General features: G+C 34.9%; 1 pseudogene; it reads right to left on the bottom strand.

Moving 5' to 3' along the window:
* Nucleotides 1–6043: 6043 nt before the first annotated feature.
* Nucleotides 6044–20844, bottom strand: LOC149227602 (uncharacterized; annotated as a pseudogene).
* Between the last annotated feature and the right edge of the window lie 613 nt (nucleotides 20845–21457).

Below are 21457 nucleotides of genomic sequence, written 5' to 3'. Positions count from 1 at the left end.
GAAAATTAACATTATGCTAAGTACAACAAATACGACTTTTGTGAGGATCAAATTCAATATTTGGGATGGAACAAGTGAGTGAACACAAGATATTAAGTGACAGATAAAAACAAATAAACATAAGTACCTTATCATTTTAGGATAACTGCTATGATTTCGAGGAGGGAGGCTCCAAAATGAAGCGAAGGAAAATTTTTGGAGGGTGATTGTAGCTGCTACAATAGGACTTTATAATAGGCTTGCCCAAATCCAGAAAGAAAAATTATTCTATCATGGTAGTGGTGGATAAGTTGAGAGAAAAAAGCTCATTTTATCCTTATCAAATACACTTACAAAATTGTTGAAATTGTAGATATATTTATGAGGGAGATATTTCGGTTGTATGGCATGCCAAAAGTAGTTAATTCCGACCAAGATGTAAAATTTACTTCTGCATTTTGGAAAGCCCTTTTACTGGGTTAGGCACTCATATTCAATTCAATACAACATACCATCCACAAATAGATGGGCAGACCAAACGAGTTAATCAAGTCCTAGAACATATGCTACGAATGTATGTGATGTAATAACCAACCAAATGGGAGGAATACCTTCATTTGGTTGAATTTTCATACAACAACAATTATCATGAATCTTTGAAAATGAGCCCTTATGAAGTGTTGTAGGGAAAATGGTGCAAAACACCTACAAATTGGAACAATCTTGAAGATAAGTTAATCCTAGGCCCTGATATGCTTGTGGAAATGGAACAAAGAGTGAAGAAAGTTTGATAGAATCTAAAGGTTGCCCAAGATAGGCAAAAAGCATATGTTGATTAAAAAAAAAAAACTTATAAAGAGTTTCACGTAGGAGAGCATGTATACGTGCGAATTAAACCCAAGAAAAGTAGCTTAAAATGGGGTGGAAGTGCACAGTTAGCGGATCAATATTTGTGTATATGAAGTGTGGGTGTAAATTTATGAATAATGAGAGTAAAGGTGTGCATTTGTGTACCTTCATCCAGAATCAATGGTATATAAAGAGAGAACTATGATATTTCAAAAATTATAGGTAAAAGAAGTGACTTCAAGTTTTTATGCAACGAATTTCTAGGAGGGATAAAGAATCACACTTGCAATGGGCCCTATCACGGTACTAATCATACTAGGTGTATTAAGTTACAATCATGACTTCAAGGCATGTAACACAAATTATCATTTTGAATGGGTTATATCATGGTACTAGGTGTATCAAGTTACTATTATAAGACAACACAATTATTATGATTATTAACTCTCTTTTTTCAAGTCTTTTTTTTAATTATTAGCCATTCTCATAATTTTGATTTGTTGGAAGTAAAATTATTTAAGCTTGCTATTAGTTCATTTTCTTTACATTAATTTTTTATATAGTTTTGTATATATATATATATATATATATATATATATATATATATATATATATATATATATATATATATATATATATATATATATATATATATGAGTCCTGTTATTAAAGTACCCATGTTATTGAGATGTCACTTGTTCAATTCTTTCAGCATTCTCGAGGTCAGGCTCTGTGGTTGAGCCGACAAGAAGTGATCCCTTTGGGTGGATTTTCCTGTTACAAATATTCCATGGACGTAGTAGTTTTGTCTGTTACAAATATTCCATGGACGTAGCATTCACCGATTTCCACAGTTCATCAATTCTTTCTTGCCATTGTTTGAAGAGTATATTGATGGGATGTAAATCCTTAAATGAGCAAGATAATTTGTAAGAGTAAAAAAACATAAGATAGAAATCATTGAACATGTTTCTTTATGCAAGAATAACATTTTGATATAACTTGAAATTGCATTAGGGTAACGTTGTTTCCACCACTATCAACCATGTATTGAAATATTTGAAAATGGATACAAGCTCTCATTTTTCCTTGCAAATTGTTTGTTCATTCTTTGAAATGTAGTTGCAACCCTTAATGTTCTTACAAGTTTCTTTGTGGCCTTGATAACTTCCACGGATTTGTGGACTACTTTTTATTAAGGGTAAAGTAAAGAACCAAAGTTGAGAGCTAGGGTATCCCACTAGGCATAGAGTAAACAGTGACACGGTGCTATGTTAAGGCACTCCATGGTGTAAGGTCACTGGTTCGAAACTCTGTGGGTAAAAGTCCATACATGCTAAGGGTTGGTGAGGCCCAAGCCACGTGTGATCCCTTAGTAAATTTGATGACTTAGATGCCCCTAGGTTGAGGCTACTCAAGCCATAGGTTAGTCATGCCAGTCACAAAAACTAGCAAACAAAAAGTTGAGAGCTAGAGTGTACTAAGATTGTCATTGGCAATGTCAAAGCCAATATGGGAATCAATTTAGGCATCATTGATATGGGCATAGCTCATAATGTTGGTGGAAAAGTAAATTTCATTTATAAGGAGTTGTTGATGATTTTCAATTATGGGTGAACACTTTCTTAGTTTGAGTTTTCCTTTTTTTCTTGCTCATGTATTTTGGTATCTACCTTTGTTATTTTACATAACCTATTTTTTTTATATTGTGGGGTTTAAACATCTTCCATATATGTTTGTAGTAAATTATGAATCAATATTGTCCTTGTTTTATGATATGAGCATAGTTGGATTGTTTATTTCAAAATAATAGAGAATAGACATTTAAAACGTTCAATCAATTAAAAAATTCCTTACCAAAGAACTAGCTTAAAGCTATTTATTTTTTTTCCTTTGAGTAACAAGAATGCATGATCGAATTAACTAGAATTCAAACCTTCTAGATCCATCTTTTGTTCCAAGCCCTTATCGCATCATAATATCCTTTGCCCTTATATATTATTATAGGGTCATATTGTTATTGCACAATCAACTTTGTTCAATAAAATTAGGGCATTGTAATTTCTAGCACTCCAAAAAATTATATAGCATACATTGCATCAAGATCTGTATAAATCTAAACATGAAGTGTGATGTGTAACTATCAACCTAGCCACTTACCTTTTCATTATGATGCACCCATTGAGGCAATAAGCTGAAATATCCAAAATAAAATAAAATTAGTGAAGTGCTTTTTCAAAAAGGCCAAAAGTCTTGCTTCTCATACAATTGGACAATCAAAATTCTTGTTTTGGATATAATTGGACAATGGAATTTTACTTTAGTATCTACAACATGTTGGAGAAGGATTTGCTGAGGGTTAAGGAAAGATAATGGAATTTTATTTGGTATCTATAACATGTATTTTAGTAGCATAGATCGATCTTAAGTACGAATCTAACATGAGCTGAGAGGGGTCAAATTTCTTTAGGTGCAAACTTATTTTAGAATGTAAAAAACAATGTGTAACATTTCATTGTCTAATTGTATTTTTGAATGCTATAGAGATTACATAACTTAAACTTGTATGTCCAAAAAACCTTTGTTGGATTTGAACATATATATATATATATATATATATATATATATATATATATATATATATATATATATATATATATATACACTAAACTGTAAAATACTAACACCATACCACTTCAAACTTTTTATCTTTTAGTTCAATATTAATTCATATTAAAATATTATTTTCATAATTCATATTGGATATTTTATTATATACAATAGTAAAGTATTTTTATTTTTTATTTATTTTTTTATTTTATTTTATTTTTCTGTATACAGATATCTATGAAGTTTCAAATACCATGGGTTGTCAAAACTTGGAACCCAATAACGAAGGTTAAAATTTCATATATATATATATATATATATAATGTTAAAAAAAAATATTTTAATGTTGTGTATAATAAATATCTAATGTGAGTTACTAATAAAATATTTTAATATGAATTAATATTCAAGTATGCTTAAAAATATATTAATATCTATATTCGGGCTTCTGTGATCCATAATAAATTAAGCAAAGTCTTTCGGTAGAAATCACATAAGAGAAATTTTTGGCACTTTGCTTCACACTGGCTGTAAAATGAAGATATTTTGTGAATTTTATGAATTAATATTCCCTTAGACTTAATAATATATTAATAACAAACAAAAACCATTTTAATGTATGTTGGTCTATGTTGGTTATAGCCAACATTGCTTTTCTATTTAGAGAATATTTTATTTTTATTTTAAGAGGGACATGTGTCAACTCCAAATTGAGCTCGGACATACTTACACATAGCCCCTTGTTAGAGGAAGATTTTTTAACGGTTAAGGAAAGATAATGTTAGTTTATTTGGGTTTCTAATGTAAGTCTATTTGGGTTACTATAACATGTTGGAAGAGGATTCATTGGGGGGTAAGAAAAAATGATGGAATTTTATTTGGAAAAGATAATGGAATTTTCTCTAGGTTTTTATAACATATTGGAAGAGGATTTGTTGAGGGGTAAGGAAAGATGATGGAATTTTATTTGGGTTTCTATAACATCTTGGAAGAGGATTTGTTGAGGGGTAAGGAAAGTTGATGGAATTTTATTTGGGTTTCTATAACATGTTCAACGAGGATTTGTTGGGAGTTAAAGAAAGAGGCAAAGGTTTTTCTTCAAACACACTTGGACAATGAAATTTATTGGGGTATCTATCACATGTTGGAAGAGGATTTCTTGAGGGTGAAGAAAAGATAATGGAATTTTATATGGGTTTCTATAAAATTTTGTTGGAGACTGATTTGTTGAGAGTTAATTAAAGAATCCAAAAACCCTAAATGTGACATTTAAAGCACTAATTCTAAAGAAAAATCCTTTGGAATCTTTCGAGGACTATAAACTAATTTCTTAATTACTCAATTTATAAGATCATCACAAATATCCTAACAAATAGCTTGAAGAATGTATTATCATAGTTCATCAGGGAAGAATAATTTGGATTTCTCTTCAACCAAGAAATTCAAAATGTTATAGGGTCATCTTAAGATGCTATAGAGTCATCTTAGGAAATGAGAAACTATGTGGTAGGAATGATCCTTAAATGAGATGCTCTATACAATGGAAGTTTCATGAATCTTAGAAAATGACACTTTGTCAAAATGAAGATATTTTCAAATTTGTATATGTAAATGAAAATGACATTTTGTCAAAATCAATATATTTTCAAATTTATACATGTAAATGCTTAGTGTTTAAATTCATAATATATATATTTAATTTTAAGCTAAAAATATTTTGTAGAAGACCAATAATAAGATGCTATTTTTTCTTCATTATTCTTTTAATTCAAAATCAACAACTTCATAATAAAAAATTTCACTTATATTTTTTAAATATTACATCTTATTTTTTATTTTATTTTTAAATAATTATAATATTTTAATCTAATTTGTATGGTTTTCACCTTCTCACATAATTGTTTTTTTTTTGTCTAATTTTTATTTTAGCTGATTTATCTTCCTCCACTTTTATCTTAATATATAAATTAAAAATAAAAATTATAACCCATTTTATAATTAAAATTTAATATTAAATACATATCAAATACAACATCTCTATATATGACTTTAAAAGCATAGAGACATACAATACTTTGCTTCACAATGATCATCATTTCTCTCTTTTTTTTATTATCGATTACCATCTGTTTTAATTTGCTTAAGCCTTCATAAGCTAAACAGTTTCTCTTACTACTTATCCATAATAATCTATTTTAAATATGTTCAACTGTTATCTCTGATCAAAGTATAATTTCTTTTAAATTGGTCAGAGATTCCATAAGCCAAACGCTGCAATTTTTGGTAAACTCCAAATTTACAGTGCCATTTGAAGGATGTTCAACTATCAACTCTGAAATTTTCTTAAATCAAACTTACCTATACTTTCTACTTTACAAAGTATCATAAAAAGCAGACTGGCTCCATCAATTCAAAACGCCCAACACTTTTCTAGTATGATTGTCAACCTGTGTCTTACTGCAAAAATATAAATAAAAGCTAAAGAGAAAGCCTCCATGTGATTATGTCTTGTTCCTTGATTTTGATGATCAGAGATGGCAGATGGTCAGTGGAAAGAGAGCGCCAGTGGTGAACGTGAAAGGATGGCATGAGGTAGGTTAATGAATTAGGGCCAAAAGTGGGCATAGAAGCCATGCCATCTGAGATCTGCAAGAAGCTTTTTCGCATTTTTCCTGGTGATCTTACCAAATCTGAACCAGTGGTAGTTCCACATGGATGGGTGATTGTAGTGAACCTCCACAAAGAGCTCGTCCATAATGAGAGGCATCTCTGGATCACTGAGCCATCGCCTCAGAATCGGCCACTCGCTTCCCTCGATGTCCATCTTTACAACCACTGTATCAATTGCTTTCAATCGCAACTCCTCTTTCATAAACCTCGTTATATTTATGACATTGTTGGCTTTATCATCTCAGTCTGACACAAAGCTGTAGTGCAGCTGGATTCGATCCACCATCCACTGCGGAGGTTGGGGAGTGGCCTTTACAGTGAAGGAGGAGGGATTCGTCTGTGCCACATTACTCTCTTCGTCAAAACCAAGCGGCCTCGTCTTTTGCAGAAGCTTGGATTCGACTTCGAAGGCGTGAATCTCAATGAAATCGAAGGGGTACATGCGAAGAAACCAGGCTAGGCTGGTGCTGAATGCATTAGCACCCAGATCCAGCAGAACCCGTCGCTGTCTGCAATGGAGATCGATCGCCTTAGAAGGCAGAAGCCATGGCAAGATGTGTGTTTTGTCCTCCACATCGTTGGATAATCGGAGGGCGAAACCTCTGCGGAAATTGTTACGATTGTCGAGCTTCTCAATGAGATGACCTTTTACAAGACATGCAACAGCCTCCTATCCACTTCATCTGCCGCCATGGATTCTCAACCTGATCTTCATCTTTGTCCAAGAATCTTTCTCTCATCCCGCACAACTCATTGCTGTTTCTGGCCATGGCTTCCCATTCATTATGCTTAAACACTCGCGCAGTGAAGCCTTGGCGTTTGCAAGCCACAGAAATGCCAAACTCAATGCCAAGAAAGCCAAATCTATGGATGTGGTTCACATAAATATCAAGAAAAATATATGTGGACAGTATGAGGACCAAGGCATAGAGCAGCCACAGATGAATCGTTTTTCTTTTTCTGGTGCCCTGTGTCTGAGAATGAGAACGAGAAAAATAGATACATTGCAAATTTTCACAATGAATGCAGATAAATTCAAATTTCAAATCGATCCACTGTTTGGCACCCACCCATCCAGTTCGTCTGATATTCGAGGCCCTGCAGGTCGCGTCAGTATTTTCTGGTGGAGGCTGGAGTCCTTTCCCGGCCGGAGAGTTGTCCCGTTACATGCCCATGCATGTATGGTGAAGTTGCTCAGCGATGGCAAGAGCTAACCAGCCTGCCATAGGGCATTAAATTCCCGTATGGAGGCGGTCCCTACCATGTATGTCGAACCTCTTCATGCGCGTATCCATCCTCCATACATCGTTTATCTGGCAGGCATCATTCCTTTTCCGGGAACGCGGGACCCACCACCCCCGAGCTGGCACCGGAACCCATTTTCAAACCTGCCCTCGCGCCAAAAGAGCCATTTTCATCATTCGCGCTCCCGTTCGAAGCTGCTCTGCCTCTGCAACCCGTCTGGAGGAAACACCGCCCGCGCTCACAGTTGCACCCACCTCGCAGGCAATCCCGAGCGTGAGGTAAATTAAAAATACAGTAACAACTAGCGCAAGTTCATCAGCTTTAATTTACATCATTCGCGCTCCTATTCGAAGCTTCTCTGCCTCTGCAACCCGTCTGGAGGAAACACCGCCCGCGCTCACAGTTGCACCCACCTCGCAGGCAATCCCGGGCGTGAGGTAAATTACAAATACAGTAACAACTAGTGCAAGTTCATCAGCTTTAATTTACAATGCAGAGCCACCAGCGCAGATCAAGAATGCAAATCAACTTAATTACCTAAAAAATTACCTGAAAGAGAACCCCTCTGCTTACAGAAAGTAACCGAATGTGTTAAAAAAAATAAATTGTTTCGTGACTTGCAGTTATCAAAAGATGGAGAAGGAATATGCCAGTTAGATTTAACATTGTAAAACAATACAAAAATTAACTTTCTTTACCACAATCAACAAAACCCTTATGTTTTCAACTGCGATTACATATATGGATACTTTTCTATTGACTACAATGTTGATATCCTCCTCAACAATATTTCAGGGGAAGTGAAAGCATAGAGCAGGTTATGATTTTGTTTCAGGACCAATATAAAATTTTATGGCTGCATATTATTTATTTTGTTCTATCTTATGAAATGCCTTTTTTCTTTGTACCAAAATTCTGGTAGAACCTGTCACATATCTGATATTTCCCACCTGAGTAGCTTGTCCAACTTGGTTCTTTATATATTCATTCTTTCTGTCAAACTGTGGAAATAAAATAACTAAAGACTACCTTTCTTATAAATGATGTGTTTGAAAATCACCTAGATGCATAAGAGTTTACCAAAACCAGATAAAGAGCCTACTTTACATGCAGTAATGCCATGGTACACGTTTATTTTAACCGGCTCTCTGAGGCCCTCTTATAATAACAAAAAATATGTAGTGTGACCTTTGATGACCAAAGTCAAATAGATATTATATCTTATGGAGATTTAAACTGGGGAATCTATACTTACAAAGTGGAATTTCTTGATTTTGCTAAATTTGAATTATTACAAGAATCTCATGCTTCCATTTTTTCCAGCAATTCATTCATTTTAGTCCCGCTCTTATGCATTGACAATATCTATCCATTGCTTCAACCAGATGACATAACTCAATATCAACCAGCGACAGTTTGGTTGAATGTACATGTTTATATTTCTAATGTCAATATCTATTGTTTCATTTCACAATTGTGGAGTTTTGTTTTCATCATCTTGGATACTTACATTTTTCTTGATATGTATCAGTACTCTGTTTTTTTTTTAAACCAGAACTTAATCATGTCCTCTTTTGTGATATATGTATCTAAATCATTGACTTTGAACAACATTTCTTCCACTAAGATTTGGTTTTTACAAGCCATTGTACAAAAATTTAGAAAAACAAAGACAAAGCTAATATTGTTGCTTCTTGGCAAAGATGATGTAGATCCATCAACAAATGCAACATATGGTTCCCTCGTAAAAAGCTTAGCATTTGTGAGGAAATTTGTTGTTGGAATCATGGTTCCAAAGGACTACATTTGCTCGGTCGATACAAACTTGTATTTAGAAGCACCTACAAGTATTCTACAAGATGCACACTCTGCAGGGCTGGAAATATTTGCTGCTAATTTTGCCAAATTATAGCTATGACCTAGTAAGGGAATATCTTCAGTTTGTGGACAACAAGAATTTCACATTTAATGGCATCCTAACCGATTCCTCTGTAACAACATCAGAGGCTATAGGTATGAATTTCTTTCTACTTAACCTCCACCAATTTTTGAAATTCCTTATCCATGCCCACTTGGCCAAAGAGGTATTAGTTTATTTCTTTAAACTTGTAGACAATGCAAACATCAATCATCATAATAGTTATATCAGTGCAATATTTAATAGCCTGTGTCCAAGCCTTTTTTTTATGGTGCCAATCCATTTCCGCCATCAAAACAATGATTTAAACACTCCCACGGATTTCCCCAAAATTTTCTCACAAGATTTTGTCCAGAAATTCATGGTGTGGACAAAATTTTGGGGTCATGAGACAACACCCAAAAGTTTTGAATTGCAAATTCTGGGAACATCTAGGGTGGACAGCAGCAAAGTCAAACAATTTATGTTTTGTACTGCAGATTCTGCGAACATCCAAGATGGACAGCAACCAAGCTAAACAATTTATGTTTTGGATTGCAGACTCTACTAGCACACATGATTTGACTTCATAGATTGGAAACATTTAGCACACATGATTTGACTTCCTGGATATTGCCTCTTGTTGATGGTGATCTGGATAAGCATAGGAGTGTTCTCTCTATTTGGAACCCTCCACCCAATGCAATCCCTCTTTCAAGATGTGAGCAATAGCTCTGGAAAACGCTAACAGTGAACTGCAATTGGAATCACTGGATATAGCAATGTTTTTGAAAATGTAACAGGAAAAACCATTTTCTAGGGTTTCTTTAGTCAATCTTACTAAAAGATGATATTTTGAAGTCCTTAGAATCCTTGATAGCATGACAAGGTTTGTATTAAATGATTCATTTCTTCTTGTCATGCTACATCCTCATTTTCATGAGCATGCATGCATTATTAACTCTTTATGCCTAAAGTCTTATCACTGATATTTGATTTTCTGTTATTTTTCAAGGATGTGCATTCAAACTTGAGGTAGCATAAAAATAATCAATTTCAATCAGGATTATTCTAACATGAATCTATTTTGTTGTTGTCACTATGCAGTGCTTCTAAGCTCACGGAATGGTGGAAAAGTGGACACTGTGCATTGAAGTATCATGCCGCCCAAATCCGGGTTGAGCATCTTTAAAATTTGTCCTTCACAATGGGGCAAAAAATCATGTGATTTATAGAATATGGGAAGTGCAGGGAAAGACAACCAATAACGAAGCATACTACATTACACTTGTTGCGGGGTTAAAAGAGGCAAAACACAATGGGGTGAATAACATAACAGTGCTGACAAACTCAGATTTAATCTGTAATCACATGGAAGGCATCTACAATGTTCGCGCAGACAATTTGAAGCCCCTCTACAGAGAGGCAAAAATATGGAGTGCTCGATTTAATTCTTTTACGATAAAGCACCTTGCGGAGATCCATAAAATGTCTACTGATCTAATGGTTGGAGCAATCTCAACTGTAGATGTAGGTACCAGAGACGATTCAGGATCATCATTCATTCCACTAGCAAACATTGATCAGCATCAGTATAGGTCTCGACTATGTGTATACACCATGGTTGTCATTTTTCTTGGGATTCTCATACCGTGGTTCTTTCAGTAAAGAACTCGTTAATGTACTTTTTTTTTCGTTTTGTAATATCATTCACCTTAGATGTCCAATCATGTTATAACTGAATTCATGTGTCCAATTATGTACATTATATTTGAGGTGAACTAATTATTCTTAACCTACTAGTGGTTCAGCGAAGATTATTGTAGCTCCGTTTGAATTTAATTTTAATTTCAAGTTTCAGATGCTACCTCTTTAATACAGTCTTGATTTCCACCTGGATGGATGCCATGGGAATAAATGAAAGTAACAAAATAGGGTTATTTACATCTGGTTTGTTGGTTTTCACAACATTTAAGAAGTATAGGTCATTTCTGATGCAAACCCTAGCTATATCCATATCTATATGATGACAAGCCGAAAATAGTTGATGTGTGATCTAATGTGAGATGAAGAATTTCATACCATGAAACCCTCCTAGGAACATTGATGCATAATAATGACAAACTCTAACCTAGTATGAAGTGAATTTTCTTAGGTACATGGTTTGCCCTAGAATGATGCAATGTACGCATATATCAATGAAGCCCTACATGCCCATGATGCCTTTGAAGATGCCATAATCTTAATAAATAAAGAACACAAGTGAAGAAACGCTCATCTTTCAAAATTGCCTAAAAGATTAAAAATATGGAGTCCCTAAACTTTGTCAAAATCATAATGATAAATTCTGCTTCAAAAAGCTTAATCCCCCATTTTCTTGACATTTTTTTTTCTTGACATGTCCCTTGTTCGTCACACCCACACTAATCTTCCAACTAGGACACCTTTCTTACAAGCACAAGAAATGCTCTAGAGTCTAGTGTCCCATGTTTCCAGCATCGGAACCAAAAACTAAGGCTTTGGAATTTGCAAGAATGACACCAACAATAACAACTAGAAAGTTAAAGCGTAATGCCCCATAATATTGGCCATCTCGTTACCACAGGTCTAACTCAGCTAATGGCCATAGCTCATCATCTAATCAAGAGCACTCACTATTGACTTTACACCAGAATCAACGGTGATGTGCGACCATAAAAAATATGCGATAAACCATAACAGGGAAGTACATCATCACCATCCATATTCATCAAAGTGTAACAAAGAAAGATGTAACAAAATGCCATGCTTATTAACATATACACAACAACTACAATAATCCTGATGGAATAGAGTAGGTTATCAAACATTTAGAACAATGCTCCATTCAGTATCCACAAAATATGGCAAGAACCCTTCAATAGCATGCCAAAACTAATCAATGTTACCACTTGTAACAACCCAAAACTAGCAACAACCCTAAACTATTCAGAGCTCAAGTACTTGTACACCACTACCTGCTCAATGGCAATTTAGGTAACCTTTACAGCGTTCCGTTACCCTGATGTACATGTATCTTTCACATCCAAACTAGTAAGTAAAGCAGAGTCGTTTCCAAAGAAACGTTACAATGAGTTCGAAGCTCTCTTAAAACTTCCAAGTTTAAAATGAATATCACTTTACATTTGACCAAGTCAAATAATATATCTAAAATGGGGATTAATAACTCACCAACCAAGTCAAATAATATATCTAAAAGGAGGATTAATCGTTGTACCATATAATTCATCTTTAGATCCTATGTAATGCATAAAGAGGTGGAATACTATGTTATGGAACCCATGTACTATTATCACAAGCATCACTTTCACTTATATCAAGGTGTCAAGGTTATTTCTATATTATATGTTAATTCGAGTCTAGCAGTGAGCAACTTGATTAATTCATATACCCTGAAGCCTTATGAATAATTGTATAGCTATGTTTTTATAGAGATGTAAAATTGGTTGTGTGAATGGCCTAGAGATGGCCTGTGCTCATGGTTTTTTGGAGCCAAGGCTAGTTTACATATGACATCACTATGTTTTCACAATCATAATAGATTATATCAGTTCATTTACTAAATGAACTAAATTATGGTGCATCCAGAAACCAGATTAGTGTGATATTAGAAATTTTATTCATTAGATTTTAAATCCAGAATGTTTCAGTGTAATGCCTTCTGGACCTATTTTCACAATCATAACAGATTAAATCAGTTCATTTACTAAATGAATTAAATTATGGTGCACCCAAAGACCAGATTAGTATGATATTAGAGTTTTTGTTCATTAGATTTAAATCCAGTGTAATGCCTTCTGGACCCTCTTTGGTATATGGGTTGTCATCTATGTAATGTCCATAATAATTGCAACTTTTACAATAATACTGTCTTTCCTCCTCCTCACTGATTGAAGAACAAGGATCCATTAAGCTGCCAATATTCTCCATAGACAAGATAACCGCTTAGCTGTATAGCTAGTTACACATATCAAACTAGTAAGTAAAGCACAGTTGTTTTCAAAGAAACGTTACAATGAGTTCGAAGCTCTCTTAAAACTTCCAAGTTTAAAATGAATATCACTTTACATTTGACCAAGTCAAATAATATATCTAAAATGGGGATTAATAACTCACCGGCCAAGTCAAATAATATATCTAAAAGGAGGATTACTCGCTGTACCATATAATTCATCTTTGGATCCTGTGTAATGCATAAAGAGGTGGAATGCTATGTTATGGAGCCCATGTGCTATTATCACAAGCATCACTTTCACTTATATCAAGGTGTCAAGGTTATTTCTATATTATATGTTAATTAGAGTGTAGCAGTGAGAAGCTTGATTAATTCATATATCTTGAAGCCTTATGAATAATTGTATAGCTATGTTTCTATAGAGATGTAAAATTGGTTGTGTGAATGGCCTAGAGATGGCCTGTGCTCATGGTTTTTTGGAGCCAAGGCTAGTTTACATATGACATCACTATGTTTTCACAATCATAACAGATTATATTAGTTCATTTACTAAATGAACTAAATTATGGTGCATCCAGAAACCAGACTAGTGTGATATTAGAAATTTTATTCATTAGATTTTAAATCCAAAATGTTTCAGTGTAATGCCTTCTGGACCTATTTTCACAATCATAACAGATTAAATCAGTTCATTTACTAAATGAATTAAATTATGGTGCACCCAGAGACCAGATTAGTATGATATTAGAGCTTTTGTTCATTAGATTTAAATCCAGTGTAATGCCTTTTGGACCCTCTTTGGTATATGGGTTGTTATCTATGTAATGTCCATAATAATTGCAACTTTTACAATAATACTGTCTTTCCTCCTCCTCACTGATTGAAGAACAAGGATCCATTAAGCTGCCAATATCCTCCATAGACAAGATAACCGCTTAGCCGTATGGCTAGTTACACAGATCAAACTTTACAAAAAAAACTCGTTGAAAAACCATGGTGCTTTATAGGCCTTATCTTCCCAAGCATATACTAAAAGAATACAATTTTGTATAAATATAGTGAAATATGCTACAAATTACAATGAAATTTGAAAAACTCCATCACTAACTCTGCTTTCCAAAGCAATGGGTGTCTCACTTGGAGGAGGCTCATAACACAAATAGCCATGGAACTGCTATTATAGCTCTGTTCCGAAGAATAGATAACTCTTGATACATAATATAGCCAAAAAGGTATAACAGTAACCAGATCGTTCTACAGGAAAGTGATCTAAGGTTAGACTAAACATCTGAAAACAAATCTAATATATTCTTAGAGTGAACAGGACTTTATTAGTTATGACTTCCACCTGTTGCACCTTGTCACCATCCTATATGAACCAGTTGACTCCCTGATCAGAGAATCTGTGAGATGGCTTTCCAAACAAACTTGGAAAGGCTGATTTTATTCACTTTCATGTACATCAAAAGATAACTATAACTGCAAGGAGATGATGATTCTGCCATAAAAAATTAATAATCAGCTCAAGATTGCAGTCGATTTCCACGCAAACTGCTAGGTGATGCCTGGCGATTAAGTTCCTGGAAACATGAAGCACAAAACAATTTAGAGAACTGATATTGTAGCATGTACTCTTTGCTTGAGTTTAAGTGTTGTTTGAGAATTCTATGGGGCAGCTGCAAACTTTCAAAATTTTGAGTGCATTCTTTAACTCAAAAATTCAAGAACAGAAAAATCCCAAAGCAGAAAAATATCAAGGTTAAATGTCACAATTTGGAATGAGCTTGATTAGCATACCTCTGAAAAATGCAGGTGTCCAGGTTGTGTATAGGTTGACTTCACAATGGTTTCCCACAGTAAGCCAGTCTCTTCTGCTCTCACAAAATTCAATATCTTTCCAGCATAGCTCTTGAAATTAAATCCCTGCGGTCTCTAATACTATACAATGAGACCCTGTCTGTTTAATAGAGCAGCTGATCATTTCATGCCAACATCACTATGCAAGCAATCCTCAGAGGTGTTTTGTTGCAACTATAAAACCAACCAGACCTACTGAAGAATAGCCCAAAAGTCATATCATGAGGAAGCAAAGCAATAAAACCCCAAAATGAAACACTTTGAATACACTGACCAAAAGAAATGACAAAACCATAGCAAGAAGCAGGTAATGGCAATTGTTTGATTCCTCCCCTGAAAGGAAGGCTACGAAGGATTTTAGTTGCAATAACAAACATGAAATCATAAATCATCTTTCAAAGCAGCACTATCCAATCCTAGCATGGCTCAAACAATTTGCAAGGCGAGATCAGTTTCAACTGTCACTGAATTTTGGGCAGTTGGGTTATTGGCCATAACACCATTAGGATCATCTAGGTTCTTTTCATTCCAATAAATATTTTGGCACAAAAACCCAACTGATCAGAAAAATTACTTGGCATAACTGAACCACCAACCCCTCCCCATGATGATGGCAATGCTCTTCAACAGAATTAAATTGCAGTCAGAGAACACGGTGTTCTAAGCTAACTTAGAAGTTAGAACCACCATTCCCTATTTGATCTAATCCAAAATCTCCACATACACTAACAGTTTACAGTTCCAAGGCCATCAAAAATGCAGGGAAACCGAGCAAAAAGGGCAACTGCAAATGGGTAGAAATGGAAATGTAAACAGTAAGTCAGCAAGCATGGATCCTTGGGCCTGTTATCTGTAACTCCCAATGTTTAAGCAAGCAATATCATTATGGAGGCCTGGGAAGTGATGAAAAATGGTCAAACTGAAAAAGAATTCAAAAGAAATATGGGGAAACTCACCTTGTGGTAACTGATAACGAGATGAACTGTGGTTTGAAGAGCATTTGGAAGGCTTGTGAGGCTGTTAAGATTTTTCTTTCCTAGAAGGATTAGTTTCTCAGATATGGCATGTCATTTAATGATCACCAGCTGTGGTGGTCCCCTCTTGTGAAGTTTGAGGGCAAGCTGGCTGTTCGAGTCTCCCTAGGTCTTAACTTTAAGGTTTTTCAAGAAAGGCATTAACTCAACCAATGAATTCTTTACCAGATGATAAAATCCCAAGGTGTAGATTACTAGCTCTAACACCCTTTGTTTGAGCCAAAATTTTTGGCCTCCTAGCCATTGCCAACCAAAAAATGGACAGGCTAGGAATTGGACTAAACTCTGTCTCCAAACAAAGTATTAGATGGTATACTATTTTGCAAGAAGAGAGAGAATTTTTTGAGTATGGTCATTTTAAATTAGAGGATGCCAATAAGTTTAGAAGGGAAGTAATGGCTAAAGGGGTTTAGATTCCTTCTTCACCATATGTGGATTGTCTCCTAATGGCAAAATTGGATCTCTCTAAATAAGATGGAAGAGACAATACACCTACTATGTGGCCATGGACGACCAAGGAAAATGTTGGATGACGAAATTTGGTGAAGCAGGAATACCTCTATAACTAAGCTGCATGATATGGGGAAATGGAAACCTGAATTTGAAACAGAAATGTGATGGAAATGTGACCCTTCAAATTAGTAAACAGTGAAATTTTCAGTTTTAACATTATGGTTTAGAATATAGATTCATGATTTAAAAGATACCTTTTTATTTCAGATCCAAAATTCTGGTCACACAGTTTTTACTCCAAAAGTAAGAAGCAATAAGATACTTTTTTCAGCCCCACTGAAATGTATTTTAGGCGTGTTTCAGCCGTGTTTTGGAGTTTTTGTACCGAAATGTGGCTGGTATGCAGGGTTACATTTCCTGCAACATAGCTCTACAATAATTGTTTTTATCCTGCTAGGTCCATCCTTCCTTCATGAGTCATGACACATTGGACTTGAAAGACATAGCATTGAGTATGCATAGATGGGTTCCAACTCCACAATTTTCAATCATTTCCAGACACCAAAGGACTGACTTTGAGCATGTCAATAATTTTCACCAATTTTCATAGAAGACCAATTTTCACAAAAGACAAATTTTCACCAATTTTCACTGAAATTCATTTTGTATTGAAGCAACATGCCAAAATAACATCTACAATAATGAGACAGCCTGATATATAAGAGTTCCAATTCTGCCTTTATGTACAATACACTATACTGTTATCCAAAAAGGATGTATCAAGCTTATAGTAGCAAAAAGGCAAATAACCTTTTCCTGGAGTTTGTTAGAGTTCAGCCAACATTTACACTGAGATTTTATATGCTTTGAGTTCAACAAAAAGATTTCAATAGCTCAATACGATAACCGTACAAAATTGAAATTAGATAATGTTGTACATATCCAGAAACATTTTCAACCCATCATGCACACAACATGTTCTTGGATCAGGAGAGCCCTTTATAGGGTTATGCCCATATTATATCCATGAATACTCATCAGCTCGAATATTTGTCATCTTGCCATTGATTGCTGGCACTTTGATTGTTCTCTTCACCTGCTGTTTCCTGTATAGAGTGCAAGCGGCGATACAATCCGACTGGTTGTACAATAGGGGGCATCACCCTAAGGTGTGGAACCGAAATGTTATGGGTTGAGGTAGGGTGCCCAATGAATGAATTTGGTGCAATTGGTGGAAACAACCAGGGGGTTCAATGATCAAACGGGAGAGGTGGACATGGTGAATCAAATGGAAAATGAATCAATGAACCCCCCATATTTGGATCCACATTATTCTCATGAAATAAACGAACTTGACAACTTGAAGTATTATGAGATGTGGAATCTTCAGCTGTAACAAAAAAAAAAAAACACATTGTTATGCAATTGCATTGAAGGCGATGAAGATAATGATATTTTGAATTTCACATAAAATGATACATCAATTGATATTTCCATACCAGTATTTTGTAAAATAGAACCTTGTACCCTTCTAGATGTGTGGTCCAGATTGATTTCTTTTGTAGAAGAAATCTCCAATTGTTCATTCATGCTTCTTTTCCTTCCACGACACCGTCCAACCTTTAGAAACTGTGGTCCATCTTTTCTTGATTTCAACGCAAGAACACTTTGCCCCCTTTTTTTTGTTGGGTTCAAGAAACTATGTCACCTCTTTGTCGTGACCTTGGATGGAGTTACAACATCAAATTTCTTATTATTGTACTCTTGGCTTACATTTTTTACCAATTGATTTAGTGCATATGCCTGCTCCAAAGTTGTGGGTGTTATTTGTAATAAACCCCTCAATCTCTTATGAGTTGATGACATCACAAGTTTAATTTCCTCATCGATTGTTAGGGCGCTATTTGGCCTTACAATGGTTGAATCAGTGGAAGGAGAAGGTGGAAGGTTCATTTCAATTTCTGGGGTCATTACAAATGATTCATTTAAATCAAGTAAATATCCAGGTCTTTCTGTAATAGACCTAGAGACATTAGGCAATTCATTGCCCCCCGAAACATTGCTAGTCACTACCATCTCAACTTTTAAAATATGCTTACAAATATTGCCATTTAGGGCCCATTTGCAATTACAAAAGTTTAGGTTCAGCCCTTTATAGATGACATGATACCATGTATCACGAGTTGCCATAGTTTGGCTACGAACCAAATACTCACTTTCCTTGTTTCCATTAGCCATACAATCTTCATCTGGGATATTCTTTACTTTGCACTTACTTAAATTTATTTGTTGCTCAATTTTTGAAGCTCGGACAAAACTAGCTTTTTTTAGACGTTGCATGTGAATGTAATACAACTCAACCTTTTTTAATAATAGGTGCAACAGCCAATCCACCCTTCTATGGGACGCATTGTTCTTCTCACAAAGGTACCTTTGTTTTAGATACCGGTGATAAGATTCGATAGCATTATTAGTACCCTGGTTGGAATGTGGGAAGTCCCTATATGCTTTTTCCCACATATCTAGAAAAAAAACATATATTAGATGTGAAGAAACAATAGAAAATGGTAAATTACAAAATAAACTGATAAAATGCAACTTTAAGAAACTTACATAATTTGTTGTTGTTTAACCAGTTGGTTGCAAAATAATCCAAAAACACAGTTTCTTCTTTGAATTCATCAAAGAAACTTTGAATTTCATGTTGCACAGATGCATCATCTTCACATGAATGCATGATTAATCCTAGAGCACGGAAGATACAGACTTTATTTTCCTTTCCCCTGACTTTAGTTCCAACATTTTTCAACCACGCTCTACGGACATGCCATACACACAATAATAGTGTACAATTTGTGCAAGTCCTGAAATAATATAACATTATAAGAGAATATCCTTGAACATTATTGCTTTTTATCTCTTCTAAAAAGAAAAAACTGGTTCACCTTAATGCCTCGATTTCCGCTGCTGCATCATCTGTGATGACAGCTCGGACATGCCAATCTGGGTTTTCCTTTTTCCCATTTGCAAATAATTGTGACATCCATTTACAAATATCAGGAGTACCATTCCGTGATGATATTACCCATGCCACTGGAATCCCATTGTGATGATCATCAAAAGCCATTATGGTGTACAGTTGATACTGCATTACAATAAGAAAACAATATTATAAGCATATAAGAGGACGACATTGAAATAAAGTTGAATAAATGAAGTTTTGGTAAATATGTTTACCCCATATTCGTTAGTGCTAAAAGTGGAGTCCATTGATAACATGTTGTTGTGTGAGTATTTCACCATCATTGAAAGCATCCACTTAGTTTGTATGCCTATAATGAAAGGGATGTTTTTAATAACATCTTGTTGTTGGTAGAAGAAAAAGCTCTCTGGGCACTCACTAACCCAACAATCCACACTCATTGGAACACTTTCATGCTTCACATACTCTAGCCTCTTGATATTATTGTACATGTTTGACAGAATCTCGAGGTGCCCCTATGAAGAACTCACTAGATCCATACCTTAAATCAAAGATAAATTTTTCCCAGATCATCGTAGCATTAAAACCATCACGAACCAAATCTTCAACAGTAGTTCGTATATTCTCTGTTAAATGCGGCGCAAAATTGAATTTCTTGGGCATGTCATTTGCCTCAATACCATGACAAACCACATTTTTGTCATCAATATGTCTGCATGCTGTATATATTAGAACAACATCATTTGGTCTAAGAGCAAGTCGTCGCATAATAAAGTGACACTGACAACCAACTTTGATGCTGTGACGTGGAAGACGTTTTTTAGTTGTAGATCCAGGTTCAGCTACATTGCTGGATTGTACATGATTTGGACCATAGGCACACCAATATCTGGTGATCAAGAATTTACCAAAAATTAAATAAAATATTTATGCATGTTTGACATAGTGAACTTAAAATCAAAATTATATATATATATATATATAGAGAGAGAGAGAGAGAGAGAGAGACTCACACAACATATTCTAGATATGTTGAAGAATTTGTCCTCTTGATATCCTTCACATCTTTAATTCGTTGAGTTTTAGCAACAAATTGAGTAGGTGCACTTTCCCTCATTTGCTCTCCACTTATAAAATCCTTAAGTCGACAATATGGAATAATCGCGACTTGGTCTCCATCTACTTCTGTCCATGTCAAATCTTTCGCTAAAAACTCTATCATTCCTTCTGGGTCCTCAACCTCCAACTCATTGATCAAGTCCCACTTCTTCATTCTTCAAATCCCTATACAAATGAGGGAACACGAATATTGACTAAACATATGAGCAACAGTTCATGCTATAAATATTGAACACCACTTGAAATGCAATTTTTTGTAGTGTGTACAATTTACACTCAAGACCCCACCAGATATAAACACATTTAGAGCATAATTCCCTATCTCCCCTTCAATATTTCCTACCCATGCACAAAACAGTATTATAGACTTTCAAATGCTTCATCTTGGTATAATCAATACATTGCTGAAAGAAACATAATAACATGCAAAATCTGTTGCAAAGAAAATCCAACAACTCCTTGATAAATATGGATCATGACATGGGTTTATATTCTGAAGACCCAACCCTATTACTGAAACCTCTGTCTATGTATCTCAATTTAAAACAGAACCCTCAATCTCTTAGCTCCAAGTCGTCTGCAAAGATTCCCCACCTCATTGTTCTTTATCCAAATCCCTGAAACAAGAACTTCTTGCACAGAAGCTACTTAGTAGATGTTGCACAAGCACTTTTCTGAGTTTTGAGTTTTACCAACATAACTGTTTGAACCCAAGGAGTAGCTGCCTGCATTTGCTAAAGTCCTATGAAAATGGGAAATGTTTTTGT

The sequence above is a fragment of the Pinus tabuliformis genome, chromosome J, assembly GCF_031772625.1.
Source record: "Pinus tabuliformis cultivar Carrire ecotype Pingquan chromosome J, CPIR1, whole genome shotgun sequence".
Taxonomy (NCBI): domain Eukaryota; kingdom Viridiplantae; phylum Streptophyta; class Pinopsida; order Pinales; family Pinaceae; genus Pinus; species Pinus tabuliformis.
The sequence above is the reverse complement of the archived record's forward strand: the minus strand, read 5'-3'. Positions and strand labels throughout refer to the sequence as shown.